This window comes from Protopterus annectens, chromosome 11.part0 (assembly GCF_019279795.1).
Source record: "Protopterus annectens isolate FY-2018-M chromosome 11.part0, PAN1.0, whole genome shotgun sequence".
NCBI lineage: Eukaryota > Metazoa > Chordata > Ceratodontiformes > Protopteridae > Protopterus > Protopterus annectens.
In genome coordinates, this window is record NC_056745.1 from 1,241,350,616 (window position 1) to 1,241,371,411 (window position 20,796).

Consider the following 20,796-nt stretch of genomic DNA (forward strand, 5'->3'; position numbering starts at 1 on the left):
CCATATACCTTCATTTCAATCTCAGCTGAATGATGAGTTAGCTGCCTAAATAAAAACCATTCAAGCTGTCTTCCTTAGGCAGGATGAGTGTTCTAAAACTCTTTTGTTATTCCACACTGCACCTTCCCCAGCTCGGCCTTTCCAATAAGGTTCAAAAATTGCAAAAAATATTTACAGATATCTGTATAATATTTATGCCACTCACATCCATTCTGCTGCAAACTGATGATTCCTACAAGAAAGGGAGGCCCAGGCAGGAATAAATGCCAGTGGCTATTGCCTGCCAGCTGATTTAGGCTATGTTGTTTGTCTTTTCCATGAAATGACATTATTCACATGTCCAGACAGAGGCTATTTGCCATACTCCTTTTATTCCTTCTAAAAGCTTTTTCCCCCTCACCATCAACTTTTTGTCCAAGCTGTGTTCCTAATCTAGCAGCTTCTTGCAAAGCTTTTTTTAATGTTTTTATTTCATGATCTCTAAATTCCACTTCTTTTTCTAAATTAGCTATTTGTTCTTTCCATTCCCTCATGTCTTCTTCTAACTGTTCTATCTGATTAAATTTCTCTTTATATTGTTGTTCTCTTTCTTTAATTTCTTTACATAAAGCTTTTAGTTCATCTGCTGTCTCTCTTACCTGTCTGATTCTTCTATGCTTTCCTGTAAATGTGAACATCGTTTTGACAAAGCTTCTATAGTTTTGTGGAGTTCTAATATGCACAAAAAAACTGTTGTAAAAGAGCTGGAATAAATGTTTTCTTAATAAAATTTCTTATTTTGATTTGATTTTCCCCACTCTGTAAATTCATAAATTAAAGAAGGCATTTTATAAATAGGACTTCTCTTTTTCCGCCCTTCAGGTACCTCTTTTTCCCTTACCTTTTGTTGCTTCTTACTGACCCATTCATGAATATCTAATAAAATTGTGGATCTCCTGTTTGTAAATTCTCATCACCTTTACTATCTGGTTTATAACTTCTTGAAATCTGGGAAATTTAGGAGATAAAAATTAACCTTGATGCCTTAGCTTTCTCTGAGGTGCTTTTAGAATATGACATCTCTCTTCCTTCAGACAATGAAACAAAACTGTCAGATTTTTCCTGAGACATTTCCTCAGTAATACTTTCAAATTTCTTTTGAGACTTCTTTTCTTGATATGGTTTAGTAAATCTTAATAAATATTTGTTTCTAGATCTGGTTACAGGTACTTTTTCTGGTATAAAATCCTGGTTTAAATCTGTAATACTGTTACTTTTCAAATTCAGTTTCTCAGGTCTATTAGTTTCTGGTTGCAATAACATCTGTGATGCCTTAGCCCTACCACATTTAAAAATCTTATTACCATGCAAATTCCTTTAACTGCATGCCTCACAAATTATAGATTACACATGTAACTATAGGAGAACAAAGCTTTAGTGCATTTTACAAACAACAGAAGACTAGAGTCTCGCCCTATTTTGGCAGTGTGGAAATCCCTCTGGGAAATTTAGCTGCAGCCTTTTTTTTTTCTCCACCTCCCTTTTCCTGTGGATGAGACACCATGGAGGAGAACTGATCCAGCTTTGAGGATTCTTGTTTTTCCTTCCCTCCATGGGGGAAAACTGATCAAACCTTGAGGATTCCGGTTCTTCCTTCTCCGGCTGATTTTTTTAATAAATCAAGACCTTTCTGCAATATTTCAACTTTACTTCAACCTTCCAACCTCTGCACTTTCTGCTCTGCTTCTTCCCAGGTTTCGGCACTAAACTGTAAATGTATCTACAAACACGGCCCATATGAGGAAAAAATACAGGCAGTCAGAAGAACAAAAAAAATAAATGATAAGCAAGGCATCCCAGGATCAGTACAGTCTTTATTATTCCTTGGCTAGCTAGTTTGGCTGATTTAACTGACTGACAAAGATTACAGATGAGGACAGGGTTTTTATACAATCTTGAGAAATACAGCCCTGCCTCTATAGACATAAACTGTGTCCAAATCAAGTCATACCTCTATTTAAAATTGCTTGTGAGCAGACTATTTTAAATGTTACTACTATAGCAGGTTTACTCCCTTTATAGTGACAAGTACAGAGTCAGCATTCTTTTCTTCAGCTCGCTTTGTCATCATATGTTCTTACTGCTTAATTGTCTGTCACAACATTTCTAATGAGAAAGACTGTTTATTACTGTGACAGCTGCAGTTCATATTTACATTACTGTTGTTGAATAATTCAGAACTAATGAAAGTTTGCAACTTACAAAGTAGTACAATACAAAATCTTAATAAAAACTTCATATAAAGTCTGCAGCTTTGCAGCATGTATTTGCAAGGCACAACATCTGCTCCCGTTATTCATTCTATATGAAATAGAATATACATTTAGGTTCATAGGTTCATATACTAGGCTATCTGCCCTAGGGCATTTATAAGCCTAGCCAGAATGTGTTTGGCTTTCGCCACCCATTTTAAATTAATTTTGCTATGCCCTTTTTCGAGGTTAGTATACTGAGCTTCTGTCTAACAGTGACACAGAAGTGATACCCAGGGTAAACCTATGATCTCCCATCCACTCATCAAGATTCCTCTTGAAGAGAGTCAATGAGGGACTCTGCCTAACCTGGACTGGGATTTTATTCCAGAGTGAAGGGAGCCTCTGGGTTATGAATCTGTCCCTCCAGCATGTCCTATTTATTTCAGTGCTGAGGTTCAAGTCTCTCGAGCGCATAGCTCGATGGGATTTGGATTTTCTGAGGTGCAGCATGTCCATTAATTCCGGGTTGGACATGGCTTTATACGTCAGGCACAGATCGCCTCTGAACAGGTGGTATACCACTGAGTAGAGCTGGAGTTTCTTTAACCGGGCAGCATATGGCATCTGTTTGAGCCATTTGATCCTCTTGGTGAGGTACTTTTGGGGTCTTTCCAGTTGCTGCAGGTGTCTGGTAAGGTACATCCCAAAGGGGCATTGTACTCAATTATGGGCCTGATGAGGGATGAGTAAAGAGGCATGATGACCTCCCTGATCTAGATGTGAATCCCTTCATGATTAGGTGGGCTATATAAAATGTTTTTCTAACCACTTTGGCCACATGGTTGTCAAATGAGAGATTGCTATCAACTTGGATCCCCAGGTCCCTAATTACTTCTTCTGTACTTCATGGATTACCACCTATGTGGTAATTTGTGGGCACTTTGTTTTTGCCAAAGGGATGACTATACACTTTTTGGCATTTAGCTTGAGGCCATGGCTCTGGCACCAGTTGTCTGTTTCTATGAGGCACTTTTGGAGGATGCTTGTGTCAGCTGGAGGGTCGATTATGGCGCCCAGTTTGCAGTCATCTGCGAACTTGGTCAGCCACAGTCCTTCCGTGTTGGCCTGTACCTCCGAGAAATATATACCGAACAAGAGAGGTCCCAGGACTGAGCCTTGTGGGACACCACTTGTAACTGGTTTGGAGTCTGACATGGCTCCAGCAATTCTAACCATGTGGGTTCTGTCCTTGAGCCAGTTTGCAATCCATCTAATGACATAGGGGTTTATATTTAAGCTGGTGAGCTTATCTATAATGCCCGAGTGGGGTATTGTATCGAAGGCTTTTGCGAAGTCCAGGTAGGCTGTGTGGACCACCTTTCCCTCGTCAATGGCCTTGGTGACTGTTTCAAAGAAATCAACCAGGTTTAAGAGGCAGGATCTGCCCTTAACAAAGCCGAACTGAGTAGGATCCAATGTCTGTAGGTCCCCAATATCTTTATTTATGAGGTCCATGATGATCCTTTCCATAGCTTTGCAGACCAAGCTAGTCAGGCTTATGGGGCGATAGTTTCCAGGATCCGTTGAGGCACCACCTTTATGGAGAGGGACCACTGTTGCTGTACGCCACTCTTTGGGCACATATCCTGTAGTAAGGCTGAGATTGAACAGTAGTTTTATGTTTGGGTTTAGCTCTTCTTGGAGTTCATGTAGGACGCAGCCCGGGACACCGTCTGTTCCCATTGATGCTGTGTTTTTTGCTTTGGAGAGGGCAGCTCTTACCTGAGCATCTGAGATGTCAGGGGGGCAGCACTCTGCTGGGATAGATATTTGCCCTTTTGGTGGGGAGGGGGAGAAGTTTGCGCTGAACCTGTCAGCTAGGATGTTGGCAATGTCTGTGGGTTCAGTGTATTTTTTGTCATTTTGGACTAATTCTGAGCATATCTGGGAATTACCACCTGGTTCCTAACATAACTAAAGAAAGCCTTGTGATTATCCTTAGTGTCATGTGCAATTTTTCTCTTGAAGCTGGCCTTAGACAATTTTATGAGTGCCCGTAGCTTTTTGCTAATACTGATCAGTGATGCCTTCCCTTTTTGTGATTTTGCTCTATCATTTAGTAGCTTCCTCCTTCTATTGTGTAGTTTGTTTATGGCTGGGGTCCAAAAGACAGGACAATGACTGAGTCATATTTGTACTTGCCTTGGAGTGACCTGAGTGCTTGTGTTATGTGGCGGATCCTAGCATCCGACAGGCTGCTCACCGTGACCCTCTCCTTGTTCAGCCTGGTGAGCGAGACGTCAGTGTGCCTGATGATAGAGTCACCTATTACAAGTGTATCAGGTGTGTTGTTTAGTCTTAAGGGCTGTGACTGTTCGGCACACTGGCTTTGTGAGATATGTGTTGCACGTGTTTTGTTTTGCGGTAGCAGTTGCTTGGGTGTCTGCTTTGGAGGTCTCTGCTGCTTAGGCAGATCTTTATTTAGAGCCTCCGAGTATGTTTTTGTGTGATTATGTGTTTGGTTTGCTGTCGTGGTAGGTCTATGTGAGACTGGAATTGTAGTGAGTGTGGTTTCCTTCTCCTCCTGACTGGTTATGCCACTACAGAGTTGAGAGAGCTTAGCCTCCAGTTTGGCTATACGGTTGCATCTCTCACATGTGTTGGAATTTGTTGGGAGGAGGAGAGGGTTGTCTGTGTACATGAGGCAGTTGTAACATTGCCTCAAGATTCCCAGATTCACCAGCTGGACCAGAGAGGAGATTGACAACTGACCTTTGGACATGCTAGAATAATATTGGGAATTCCTTAATAATTGAAAACAAGGGCCAGTGGGGAGTGAGGGTGTAGTGCTTTTAATTTTTAGTGCTGACTTATATAATTGCTTTAGTGAGCAAGTGCCAGGTAACTTAAGTGCAATGTGTTACAGGTAACTTAAATGCAAAAACGACAAACAGTAACTTTCTTTCAAGTGAAACAAGGAAATAAGTACAGTAAGCAATGTTCTATATGGCATATGTGTACATTTTACAAATCATGTATTTTACATTATTTGCATTCTTTACACATACAGTTTAGGAATGTTTGATAGAAATAAAGAAGTACTGATTAATACATGTTTTATACAACTTATAATAGAAGAGCCATTCCTGCTGTTACAATACTTCAGTGTGTGTCAGTGTGTGACCCTTGTTTCAGGCTGCTGTGACCTTTCCGTTCTATTTTTTTCCTAACAAGTGGCTGAATTAACAATTCTAAAAACCACTGCAATGTTTGCATATGTTGTCTGACATTTGATTATTAGAGGAATTATTTTCAATACAAATATTTATTTATATTAATAATTATGCCTTGATAAAGAGAGGAATTATTCATAAGCACTATCTTATCTTGGCCAATGCTCTTTTATGTTTTCAGTCAATGGCATTCACATAAAAGATTGTTCTCACATGCTGCTCAGGGAAGATTAAAGTAATGCTGGTATCTCAACAACATTTCTATAACAATGACCCTCCCTTTTCATGTCAGCTGCTTCTTCTGCTTACACCACCGCAGTATAGCTCCTACACAGTTAGGTACCCATAGACACAGTCTCCCATTTTGCTATTCAGTAAAATTAGCTCATTTCCATACCCCTACTGGCTTATACCCTAGTTACACCACTACAATGAAGCCAATGCCCTTAACAACCATTGTTACTTGTTATTGTTATAAGTCTGCATGCTGCCCACTATAATGGCAAAATTCATGTTTCACATTCCATTGATTTTTAAAAAATTTTTTTTTAATTTTCTGCATGATCACGTGTGTATGCCACTGCGCTCCACTTAAACAGCCAAAATTAGCCCCCCCCAAAAAAAGAAGACTTTTGATTTTTGCAAATTTAAAACACTTTTGCATGCCAATGGCCATAGTTTTGGCCATTGGCATGCCTAATAAACATAATACATGCTTTACTTTGAGCTGTCATGCTCCCGTTTTGATTTTTGCAGAGATGTACACGGTTAGTACCCGAATACATTTCTGCTGCAGACACGACTCCAACACAGATGCCTGTCTGCTTGCTGGATTGCTAATTCACCTCATCTGCATGATTTTCACCAGCAAATGAGGTGATTTGCATTATCCCATGATGTCCATGTCGGAATAGTGCTGGTAGGCTCATGCACACCCCCAGCCTTGTTTACTGGATCGCACAGGCTCCGAACTCCGTGTTCGAAACTAGCCACTATGCTTACACGGAGATTAGCTCTGTGTAAGCTATTAAATCCCAGCCACTGTGTTTACTATGAATTATAAAATTCAGTTTAAGACCCAGAACCTAAAGAATGCTGCCACTATAAAAATAGTTTGTACTGAAGAGTTTGACATTTATACTTCTTTCATAATCCCTGTTGTTCCAGAGATAGGAACATTTGATATGTTAGGACATAATTTGATTCTGTCAAAAGTCTTGGGCTCCGCCCATTGGAAGTTACAGTGCAAACTTCCTGAACTCCATTGGAGGAATAAGTGTCCAACTGTACAGTATAATTCAGCATTTTTCACATATAATGTGAAAGAAGTTAGCCTGTCAAATTTGTACAAAGAAAGCTTCATTAGAGTTTAACTCAGATACCTACAATATTCTGCAAAGTGGGAGCATATTGAACTTTTTAGAATGAGCTTCTGACATATCAGAGGACAATTTTATTTAGTGTTGAAGGTTTGTAAAACTGAGACACTGGGTACCCTATTAGCTTTGGAACTACACTGTAATCAGAAGAATTTTAAGCATGGAGATATAAAGTATGTCATTGTTATGAACTAAAATGAAGACGAGCAATTTGTTATGAAACTGGGTCTGAGTTTATGAAACAGTGTACATGTTGATATTAGAGAATGTGTAAGAGTAGATTTGACAGCTGGGTTCCATATTTAAATATCAGGCTTGATTATTTGATCCTTGTTGTTGACATGTTGTACTCCCTCCCTTATCCTTTTAATAAGTTGAACAACTATATCTTTGGCATCCATTTAACATTAAATGTTTATGATTCCAAGTTCACAGTAATATGTGTTATAATGCTTAATTACCTAAGCATTAAACAATGCATTTCAAATTTGAAAAAAAAAAAATCAGAAAATTAATTAACTTTAAATTAACTAACAGTAAATTGAATTAAATTAGCAATAGTCTCATTCTTAGCTACATGAGATAAAATGTACAAAGGAAACTATAAACAATGCAACAATAAATTAAATGACAAAGCAGTGTCACAATTAAATTACTGCAGCAATAAACAATGCAATGATTAACTGCTACAAATCACAAAGTAGTGTTGCAAACAAACTGCTATAACAAGAAAAATAAAGTAAAAAAATGTCTAAGCCATATAAATGTCTAGCAATAAAACAGAATACTGGTATATGTGCATCTAAATACAGAAACCAACATTATCATTTGAAACATGGCAGAAAACATTCAGTAGGCAAGCTGAAAAAAGAAAGACACAGCCAAATAAAAAAACATTTTAGCATAGTCGTCCCAAGCTGCTATTGTCATCAGTAAAAGAAATGTAAACAGTAAACAGCTCACATGGCATCTATTTAGCACTGCTAGTCTTCTGGCCTTGCCTGTGTTACTTAAGGAATTTTTTACCTTATATCTTACTATGCCATAATGGGGTCACACTTCCATTCATTAATTCACTGAGTATAGACACACACACACACACACACACACACACACACACACACACACACACACACACACACACACACACACACAATCTCCCATATGAATAGAATGGCAAGTTAAAATTACAAACACACATACATACATACACATGCATATCTTCTCTCTCATACAGAAACAGAATGGCTAGTTTAAATTATATGTACTCACATACAAACACACGCACACTTTCTCTCTAATTAAAATTACACACACACTTACCTTCTCTTAGAGAAGCAGCTAGTTATAAATTACAAGTGTAACTGTGGAATGCGTTTACTTCTGTGGTGGGGTGTGTGATGCACACATCATTCTCCTTAAAGGAGAAGATGCCATCAACATGGTGTTAAGAAGTTTTTTTTTTTTTTTTGTTTTTTAATGTATTATTAAAATGAATGCCTAAGCCTCTTAACCAGAGTGGGTCCCCCAGCCATGGGGCCCTAGGCTACTGCCTATGTCACCTACGGCTGTATCCAGCTCTGATGGCTAGGCTTAAAAAGGCCCTTGCAGTCATTAGCCTGTAAACAGCTATGAAAGTAAGAACCTATAAACATGTGAATTTAAAATGTTATATCCTTCAGAAAAAAGTTTCCTGATTTTCAGCCTTTATTTCTAACATGCACAGTACATCGTCATTTGTTTCAAATATAAGGTTACTGCTCTGGTGGAATATGTTCATGAGTTATTACCTATAGACCCTTTACAACTACAACATGGATCATGAGTCAAGGATAAGTAACACTATGTGCATCAACAGCAGTTTCAAGGAAAACAAATGTAGGTAAAGGAAGAAGATGCAGAACTCCACACTTTCAAAGTAAAGAGGATAGACATTAACTACAAACCTTCATGCTGCAAGAGGTAAAAAACCTAACACAGGAGCAATTGTTCTGAACAAATAACCAACAGACTTAAAAAAATCCAAAATAAAATGAACCTACTGGTGTTCAACTTCAATTAACCTTACTGTCTTTTTAAAAAAAAACAAACACTCACAGATATCAGCTATTTCAGAGGATAAATGGACTCATGGCCATGTGTAAATAAGGGACTGTGACACTTGCCTGGAGATTTTGCTATGCTGCTTTGTGCTGTTTATCTGCCTGCACTTGTGAATGCTGTTTCTGGATTTTTCTTTCTTGGATCTACACTATAAAGGTTCATTCCCTGCAGTATCTTCCCAGTTATGAAAGCATATAATTAATAACTGCATGGCTCTATTGAAATTGTTTTTTTCAACTTGCTCTGTGAATTCATTGTCAGAAAATATCCTGAATTACGTACATAGGGTAACCACCTTTGCGTCCTTTCATTTCCTGACAAATAAACAATGACCCCTTCTTAATGAACACCAATGACCTCAGGGTAGCCAAATCCCATTTAGCAAACCACACCCAGAAGTACCATTTCTTAAGTACCATATATAGTGACTGCATGAGCAGCCTAGGCAAAGTATTCCATGTCTATCCCCAACCCCCACTGCTTAGTATCACACTGGCATTCATCCCAGCACCCCCATTTATCTTCTTTCCTTGCCTTCTCTTACTATCCAGAGCATTTGTGTTTAGTTTTTTCACACTTTGTCTTACTGGTCAGATATTTCCTACATCTTTGCAACATATCCTAACTGGCCAAGACTGTAATTATAATGTTTGAGTGAGAATGACTGGGTAGATTATAAGTGATGTATAATATTTGCAACTGGGAGTGTCTCCATATGGTTTGTAACAAAGTGCTTGCAGCTAGGATTGTGTCAGTGTGATTTGTTTTCATTTATATAAATGTATGATTGCCTATGTAGTAAGAGATGGCTTAATAAAGATGCTTTTTGTTTAGAATATCGCTTAGATTCATTGATATATAGCAATATATATGAAGTATAATGTCTCATGTTAATTTAGTTTGATTACTTTTATATGAATGTAAACTTGCCTATGTCACACATGATAGTTCAATAAAAGTGTATGAAAAAAAGACTATTAATATAATAAATGTGGAGGGAACAATTATGCTGGTGGTCTGTGGGACACTAAGTCCCAAGAAGCTATGGGGTTCTAACTACACTGATGTGCATTTTAGAACTTTTTTCCCCACAAACTTTGGTCCAATGATGACATGAACATAAAAGTCATGACTAAGGAAATAAACATTTTTTTCTTTCAAGAAACAGGTTATGTCAAAGGCGTAATATTCAAGGCTAACACAGAGATACCAAAAAACTGAGTAGTGGTTATCCATAAACTGAGAATAAAATGTTTTTCCAGGACACATGCATCATATCTGGGTGGACTACCTCCCTCCCACCCCTGAACATAAACAATATAACAATTTTCAGTGTATCCTTGTGGTGTTAAATTGGGATGGAAGTGAAAGGGCAGATGAGTATAATCATGTATTTCAAGTTGCTGCTGTCATAGATTTGCAGAGCATGCCTCCTCAGCCCTAATCCGAAAAGGCAGACTGCCTCTGCGTACCACTCTGAAGTCAAACTAGAATGAAAGTGAAATAAACATCACACAACAACATATTTTACACTACTGTGGTCAGCTGTACATGTGTAGAATTCCTCTTTTATCCTACCCCCAAAGATATCCATATGTATACACATCTTATTTCAATTGTGATAAAAACTGGAAAAAAATAACACCTGCAGTAGTTCTTCCAGAATGTTATTCCTACACATTACACTGTATAGTGACATTCTGTGCACACATAAGAGGTGTAATTGTAAAGAAAGTTAAAGAAATAATGACCACACTGCCCCCAGCCAACAAAACAAGCTGTGCTTAACTTCTGCACACACATCTGAGGTTTGACTGTGAAGAAAATTAAAGAAATAATGACAACAGTATCCTCACCTCCAACACAAACCATAGCAATCTATGCTATCCTGGCAGGTAGCAACCCTATACATGTGAAATTCACATGCCAAAAGTGTACAAATAATATTGATTTAATAACTCTCCCTTTATTGTTCATTTAATCGGTTTATGTTTTGATTACCGGATCGTTCAACTGCAAAACTCTTTGTCTCTTAGCTCAATAAAATAAATAGTGACAAATGTTAAATATTGCTCTTATATATTTAAAAAAATAGAATAAATGGTCTGTCATTAACATGCATTTTCTAAACATAGGAACTCTGAAATTCAAATGTCAGAGCAGACAAAAAAATATGAGATAAAGATTCACCAAAACCGGATTCAGTTTATCTCTCAACTTCTTTATTCAAAATTCTGGATAAAGCAAACATTGGGGAGGGGTCAGACAAAGGGACAAAATCAGAGACATTTTTAAAATATTACTCAATTCATTTAAAAAGTTAATAGGAGAGGCTTTGTATCAACACAGTTTTTTCTGAACAGTAAAAAGCATGATGGTAGAATGGCTGGCATTATTACGTGATAAATCCTCAAGTGACCCCCCCCCACTAACAAAATTACAGGAGTCAGGAAAATCGGAGAAGTTCTGCAAAAGTCTGGGCATTCAAAAGGTACGATTGTCCACCGGGAGGAAAAATGCTTTAGGTGCTGTGAAATAGAGCAGTAAAACTGCCTGTATTCATCAAGGCTGCCCAATATGCAACGTTTATAGTAAAAAACAAACCAGATGTAATGTTCCTTTCAAACTCAGTTGAGCAATTGCAGCAGTTATACTCAATTTACATCCAGTTGCTGCTTTATAGCTGGGCTGCATTGTCACAACCTTCCGATTCACTTGGGGTTTGAACCCAAAATGCAAATAAAGAGCCACAAGTCTCTTTAAATAAAATTCACTGCTTGTTTGTCTTAAGAGCTTCATCTGTTTGCCAGTTTGTAATTATTCAGAAGATGTGTGCTCTATTTATTTTACACATTGTGTATGCTTTATTTACAATGTTAGTATTTTCCTGTCATTCTTGTAATAATTATTATATTTATTTATAAACTGAGACTCATTATTTTAATTTTCTCATTTTAGATGTTCATTCCCAGGTGTCCTTGACGGAAACAGGCGGTGGGGTGAAGAAACCCGGGGAGTCCCTGCGGCTCAGCTGTAAAGGTTCGGGATATAACTTCGGTAGCTACCGTATGAACTGGGTCCGACAGCAGCCCGGGAAAGGGCTCGAATGGGTAGCCTACATCAGCTATGACTCTAGTAGCATATATTACTCCCCCTCACTGAAGGACCGGACCACCATCTCCAGGGACAATTCTCAGAGCCTCCTGTATCTGGACCTGAAGAACCTGAAACTCGAAGACACCGGCACCTATTACTGCGCTACAGACACAGTGATTGAAACCAGTGAGGGACCCGTACAATAACCTCCTACACAAGGCAGAGGGTTACGTTTGAGAGATACGCCATGTACAGCACGGTGTGCAAATTAACATGTAGGGGAACGGGCCAGCGTTTCCCCAGCAGAAAAGTAGCAAATGTTTCAATTTTAAACCAAAAAGGTAAACATCAGACTTGCAAAGAAGAGAGCGCTATCAGACTGACTTAGGAGTCGAGAAAGTGGCAGCCCAAAGATTTGTTGAAGTCTTTGCCTCTTGCAACAATAGTGTAGGTCAGGCTATGTTCACGGATGCAAAGATACCAGCTAGGTTACCGTCTATCTTCACTCGTGGATAAATACGTTGCAAAGCGCACAATATGGAACATTCAAAAGTAAATAGTGCCTTCTAGCAGCAGATATGTCAAATTACAGCACTGTTATGGTACAAGTAGAGACAGAATGATGCAGCTCACCTAATGATGTATGTACAAAAGCACCATAACATCACACCTTTCTGTACAGTATGTCGTAATAGATCTGATTTTGGTATATCGAGTACCTGCTTAGGCTTTCAAGATAACGGCATTATTGTCCCCATGTCTAACTCTTGTTCTATTTAACATAGGTAATTTCTTGGGCTTATGGCTGAAATAACTCCAAAACTGGCGCAGGGTTTACCGTTTTTTGTTAATGACAGCAGGCTCCAGAGAGTAAGCGCTTTCACGTCCTATGACGCTTCATCAGACTTCCATAAAACACACATAAAATGCCAACTCCTTAAATACATCTTAATTAATGAGTAAATCTAAAAACATGTATATGTATGTATATATGGTGATTTCTTAATGCAGGACATATGTAACTTTGTCATTTAAACCATATGTATATGCCTGCAACCTAACTATCCACTTATTCTCTGTCTCTTCAAGTTTCCTCTTTATATCTCTAGTACTATGAAATTTAAAAAGAATGTCTAAGACCATGGTCAAGCAGGACATGTTGGGGCATTGTTGGTGTGTTTCTTTATGTATCATCAATATATCTCCATATACGCTCTCTTTAATGTCCTGTTAGTTTTACCTACGTAGAACTTTGAGCATGTAAACTACATCTGTAGTTCTACAAGCATATCCTCTTAACCTGAAATAGAGGATGTTTAAAGCCCTGATCTTCTCCTATATACTTGCATTCCTATTCAAATTTGTCATATTTTTACTTTAGGTTTGTGGTTCATCACTGTCTAATTTAATTTACTGTTCAATACTAACCAACAATTATTATTAACAATGATTTGCTTAATATAACTATTCCTATTGGTAAAAGGAATTATAAAAGTGTTTTTTTTTCATTGTTTTATATTATTGTTGTGTTGTGTCTGTGTGAGAAGAGATAAAGTCTCCTGTTAAAAAAATGCCCTGTTACCTACCCTGTTTACCTTACCTGTCATTGTCATGTCATGTGTTGTACATTTTTCTTATCCTATAACGATTTTTTATAATCTCTCAAACTAGCTTGTGTCTGTCTAAGTTTCAAGCTGTTGTTGTGTAGTTAGCCTGATACCCTATAGACTTGATTTTCAACTATTATATTAGAATGTGGGAGGGGGTGGCTATTATATTACGGTGTAATAAATTATTCCTCCAGCATGATTTTCTAAATAGTTCAGTATCTATGCCCTTGCTACTCTTAGTTAGCCTAACATCAAGGAATTCAATCTGGACAAAGGCTATGAAAAATAGGTACAAATCTATACGCTAATTAACATAAAAATGTACATGCATAATTATGTAACCCCGCCCACTCCGTTGGAATTGTGGGATACCAAACAAATTGGACAAAATATTAAACACAAAATACGCACGTGTATCAAACTTCGAACTTGTATAAAACTAAAATACAGTTGTCTTTTACAACATTAAAATCAACTGCATTGAATTGAGAGATGATGAAAGCTGACAAACAGCAGACCCCGTGTAGAAAATCAAAAAGGGGGGGGGCGGGTGATAAATTCCAACCAAGCTTGCATTGCACTAGCTAGCCATCAGGTTCATAATTACTAGGTATCTCGTTTAAAGGAGGACATTCTCAGGACTGCAGCATTCACCGGCCACTGCCTTTAAAAGTACAACACAGCATAGTATCAGCAATTCATCTACATACTGTGGGAGTAGAATCCACAGCCTTCTACATCAAAAGCAAGTACTCTACCCATTATGTTATTAACAATGCAAACAAACTTGGTACAAGCAGCACTAAACTTCTCTTCCACTGAAGTTCTCAGCCCCTTGTAAAATCCACTTGACTCTCTCTTTCAACTTTACAGCACAAGAAATCTGTAAAATGCCAAAATTTATTGTGGGGGACCAGGGGGAAACAAAAATCCCAATAACCAGGGACACATTTTAAACATTGCTTGTATAATCTTGGAAAATTGCTAGAATACAATGTTGTGTTACCAAATTACCAAGGGTTTCCTGAAAGATAGGACAACTGAAACATAAATGGCTATTTAATAAATTCAGTTCTTCTCACTAATTTGTTAGAAAATTACAAATTTTAAGAGGAAAAGACCAAAGAGCCAAACATTGAACACAAGTGGGTAGGGAATTCAGGCTCTTGCTTTTTGTACTCAAGGAGCAGGGTTTGAACCTGAGACTAAGTAACCCCTACCACCAGTTATACTTCACTAGGGCATTTTACACATACACACATTTTCCATTAAGCAGATAAAATACACAGCCCCACAGCTTTTGCTCCATTAAACAAATAGCTTGTAAAACAGTGAGTCCAATACAGCTTTCCATTAAGCAGATAAATACACAGCCATTAAGCAGATAAAATACACAGCCATTAAGCAGATACAATACACAGCCATTAAGCAGATACAATACACAGCCTTCCACACACACACACACACACACACACACACACACACACACACTTTCCATTAAGTAGATAAAATACATAGCCCCACAGCTTGTACTCCGTTAAACAAATAGCTTGCAAAAACAGTGAGTCCAATGCACAGATGTTAAGCAGGTAAAATACATAGCTGTTAAGCAGGTAAAATACACAGCCGTTAAGCAGGTAAAACGCACAGCCCCCCAGCTTGTACTCGGTTAAATAAATAGCTTGTAAAACAATGAGTCCAATACATTTTGGCCCAGTACATAAAAATACAGCTTTCCATTAAGCAGATTGGATAAATAACACAGGCTGCCCCAGCCAGCTTGGACTTCGTTAAAGTCCATTAAGCAAATAGCAAACAGTGAGCCCAATAAGCAAATAAAATAAATAAACACACATAGCTTTCCTTTAAGCAGATTAGATGAAACAACACAAGCCCCAGCTTGGACAAGTCTATTAAGTAGATAGCTTGTAAAACAGTGAGTCCAGTAAGGAGATGGAATAAATACACATGCAGCTTGTAGACTGCCATTTTATCTACTTAACTTGTCACAGCCTCAGGACCCCAGCTTATAGTTCACTCTTTAAGAAGCTAAACAAAAAACACACAACATCTGGCCCAATGACGCTAGCACATTAAACAGAATTCAGTAGTTCTTTAAGCAAATTGAACGGACTTCAGCAGCTCCTTAAGCAAATAAAAACACTTAGCACCCCTTACTTCTAAATCCATCTAGGAAAACAGCAGCGAGCATCTTCTTCTGAAACTCCAGCGAGCGTCCATTTTTTCTAAAATGAATAAATAGATCCAGTCCTTTGAGCAAGCATCTTCTAAAATTAATAGATCCAGACCAGTAAATGTAAATCCTTTCCGGCTCTGGTAACTTTTCCGCTCGCAAATGCATTTGAACCAGAGCCGGAAATACATGCTACGTACGAGCAAGTCTGACAGGCTGGTGGAGCTGACATCATCGCGCACGTGATGACGTCAGCTCAAGAAGCGTGAAAATTAAAAAAATTTAAAAAAAGTGCAAATAAATCGGAAATGAAGGGGTGCCACTTGGGAATCATGGCACCCCTATTTTGGACCCCAAAACTCGGTAAAAACCGAGTAATTCGGGACAGTTGAGAGGTATGTTTACAAGCACCGCCGTCATCATGTTTATCTCTGTTTACAGAACACTGAAGAAAAACATATGGCAAGTCTTCTTCCATGCTTGCCTGCACCCCCCCCCCGTTATCTAACAGTGTAGTACTTTGCAGGATGCGCAGTAGCAAACCGCACCCCTAACCGCCCATAACTTCCGCAACTCCAAACAAGCACATTGCTATGTCAATAAATATAAATAATAATAATAAAATAATAAAGCACATATACTTTCACAAAGCATGCATGTTGTGATACTTGCTAGATGGGAGTAGGGGAGCGTTTATGTCTACTGATGTTTGTTTTTATTTCTTTATCTCGAAGCGACCAGTTTACTAAGTATTTCATCCATTTCCATAGCCCGAGGTGTATGTCATAGTATGTACAGAACTTTTAAAAGTTTACATTCGCTGAAGAATGTCTTACTTATCTTGGGATTCACAATGTGTAAAACCTTTACACGCTGTTGCGTCTACAGGGAGGGACACTCTGTTTTAGTTTTTTTGTGTGGACACGGTAGTTGACAGTATTATCTTAGCTCAAAGTAACGCATTATTGGGCAGCTCTCTCCAAGGTTGTTGACATGGTTGATAATCATTACTAGGTTGCTTAAAAGCCATTATGTTACACACAAATAAAGCACATATACTTTCACAAAGCGGTTATGTTTAACACCTGTTTAACAGACAACTATAGTAGCTGAAACTTTACAAAGCAGTTATGTTACAGACAAATGTAATACATGTAATGCGTTTTAACTCCCCATTTAACACCTAAAATCCTGATAATGTGATGATTTAACACATGCTGTTTAACACCTAACATTCAAACATATCACCTACTCAGCCAACAAGTGCAATAATCGCCCCCTTTGTGCTCCGGTATCTATAAATTCCCTGAAATCCATATATAACAACCTTTGCCTTTACCTTGCAACAGGATGGATGACAAATACCTTACCTGCATTACCTCCTCGCCCACATCCGTGATTACATTCCTGCAGTCAGTAAGAATAGTGCCAAAGGACAAACGCTGCCATCTCTGTGGGTCTCGGTCATCTCTGGTTCGGCATTGCGCTTCATTCTCCTGGAGATGCACAGCCAGGAAATGTAGAAGCAGAGCAGGAATGCTCTGTGGCACCTTTTTTAATAAGAGCAGACTGCCTCTGGATACCCTGCTTAAAGTCATCTACTGGTGGTCGCGGAAACCACCAATCTGCAGGCTTGCACAACACTTAACTGTATCGATGACCACGCTGGTAGACTGGTATCAGTTTCTCCACGATGTCTGCAGCTGGACACTGCTGCAAGATCCCATGCTACTCAGTGGCCCAGGTCTTCAAGTGCAGATAGATGAATGCCTCCTTGTCAAGGCTAAATACAATCGTGGTCGAGTGTTAGGCAAAATGGACCGTTGGGTCTTTGGAATCTACGACTGTACTAAGAAGTGTGGCTACCTGACATTCATGGAGAGAAGGGATGCAGCTACCTTACTCCCGATTATTAGGAAACGTGTTAGCAGGCTCGGTGATAGTTTTGGACGAATGGGCTGCATACAGGGGTATTTCTGAGCTGTCTATTTCTGATGCGGAAGCCTTCTTTGTCCAACAGTTGCATGCAGGTGTTATAAGCATTTTTTTATTGTATGGATCAGAAGCGTTACATGAGTAGTAACATGCCAGTGTTATACGGAGCATTTTTTTCGCGTCTTTGTGCAACAGTTGCATGCTGGTGTGTTATATAAATGTTTTTGACCGAGATAACAGTAGCGGTCATGTCAGCGTGTTACAGTCTTCAGTCTTGTCAGACGCAAACTGTCAAGTCAAGCTGTCAATCAAACATGTCAGTCATCTGTGCCACGCCCCAAGCTGCGCAGTACTGCCCGCGAGGTACTACACTGTTAGATAACCCATAGAGCACGTGCCACCAGTTTTCGGAATCTATCTGTGTGATAAATTAATGTTTTATTTTGTGTGTGTGTTGGGGGGTGGGTTATCTAACAGTGTAGTGCCTCGCGGGTGGTACTGCGCAGCTTGGGGCGTGGCATAGATGACTGACACATTTGATTGACAGCTTGACTTGACCGTTTACGTCTGACAAGACTGAAGACTGTAACACGCTGACATGACCGCTACTGTTATCTCGGTCAAAAACATTTATATAACACACCGGCATGCAACTGTTGCACAAAGACGCGAAAAAAAATGCTCCGTATAACACCGGCATGTTACTACTCATGTAACGCTTCTGATCCATACAATAAAAAAATGGTTATAACACCTGCATGCAACTGTTGGACAAAGAAGGCTTCCGCATCAGAAATAGACAGCTCGGAAATACCCCTGTATGCAGCCCATTCGTCCGAAACTATCACCGAGCCTACTAACACATGTTTTCTAATAATTGGGAGTAAGGTAGCTGCATCCCTTCTCTCCACGAATGTCAGGTAGCCACACTTCTTAGTACAGTCGTAGATTCCAAAGACCCAACGGTCCATTTTGCCTAACACTCGACCACGATTGTATTTAGCCTTGACAAGGAGGCATTCATCTATCTGCACTTGAAGACCTGGGCCACCGAGTAGCATGGGATCTTGCAGGAGTGTCCAGATGCAGACATTGTGGAGAAACTGATACCAGTCTACCAGTGTGGTCATTGATACAGTTAAGTGTTGTGCAAGCCTGCAGATTGGTAGCTTCCGCGACCACCAGTAGATGACTTTAAGCAGGGTATCCAGAGGCAGTCTGCTCTTATTAAAAAAGGTGCCACAGAGCATTCCTGCTCTGCTTCTACATTTCCTGGCTGTGCATCTCCAGGAGAATGAAGCGCGATGCCGAACCAGAGATGACCGAGACCCACAGAGATGGCAGCGTTTGTCCTTTGGCACTATTCCTACTGACTGCAGGAATGTAATCACGGATGTGGGTGAGGAGGTAATGCAGGTAAGGTATTTGTCGTCCATCCTGTTGCAAGGTAAAGGCAAAGGTTGTTATATATGGATTTCAGGGAATTTATAGATACCGGAGCATAAAGGGGGCGATTATTGCACTTGTTGGCTGAATAGGTGATATGTTTGAATGTTAGGTGTTAAACAGCATGTGTTAAATCATCACATTATCAGGATTATAGGTGTTAAATGGGGAGTTAAAACACGTTACATGTATTACATTTGTCTGTAACATAACCGCTTTGTAAATTTTCAGCTACTATAGTTGTCTGTTAAACAGGTGTTAAACATAACCGCTTTGTGAAAGTATATGTGCTTTATTTGTGTGTAACATAATGGCTTTTAAGTGACCTAGTAATGATTATCAACCATGTCAACAACCTTGGAGAGAGCTGCCCAATAATGCGTTACTTTGAGCTAAGATAATACTGTCAACTACCGTGTCCACACAAAAAAACTAAAACAGAGTGTCCCTCCCCGTAGACGCAACAGCGTGTAAAGGTTTTACACATTTTACACATTTTGAATCCCAAGATAAGTAAGACATTCTTCAGCGAATGTAAACTTTTAAAAGTTCTGTACATACTATGACATACACCTTGGACTGTGGAAATGGATGAAATACTTAGTAAACTGGTCGCTTCAAGATAACGGGCTGTGGAAATGGATGAAATACTTAGTAAACTGGTCGCTTCGAGATAAAGAAATAAAAACAAACATCAGTAGACATAAACGTTCCCCTACTCCCATCTAGCAAGTATCACAACATACGCGCTTTGTGAAAGTATATGTGCTTTATTATTTTATTATTGTTATTTATATTTATTGACATAGCAATGCTTGTTTGGAGTTGTGGAAGTTATGGGCGGTCAGGGGCGGGGTTTGCTACTGCGCATCCTGCGAGGTACTACACTGTTAGATAACCGTGCTATGATCTTTGTTCTCATGTTTTCAGATTTCTTACAACTCTCAACCTTCTGTCCTTAAAATGAGAAACACTAACCCTCATAATGCGGAACAAATGGGAAAATGTGGAACACGTACTAACGACTTACTAACAACAACTTTAACTATAAAGGTCATATGATGGTTAAAACATGATGGTTTTACTTATAAAAAACATCTTTTAATGAAGGTAATATGATGGTTTTACTTATAAAAACTTACTTTAATGAACTAATATGATTTATTTCTATTCATCATGGATATTGGTTAAAAACTTCCTAACACACTGAATGTATGGCAGACCCTTTCAATATGGAACTCAGCCCACCTCATAAGTAAGGGTATTTCATCCAGGAACAAGGAGGTCATAGCATCCCTATACTCCTCCCTTATCAGACCCATTATTGAGTATAATGCCCCCTTCGGCATGTACCTTGCCAAGCACATGCAGCAGTTAGGGAGACCATAGAGGTTTCTGACCAGGAAAATCCAGGGTCTCAAAAAAGAAGTTATGTACTCACCATAACATTCCATGTTTGTTGTTCAGTATCTCACCTTCATTCTTGCTGGTGGAGCTGACATCATCGCGCACGTGATGACGTCAGCTCAAGAAGCGTGAAAATTAAAAAAATTTAAAAAAAGTGCA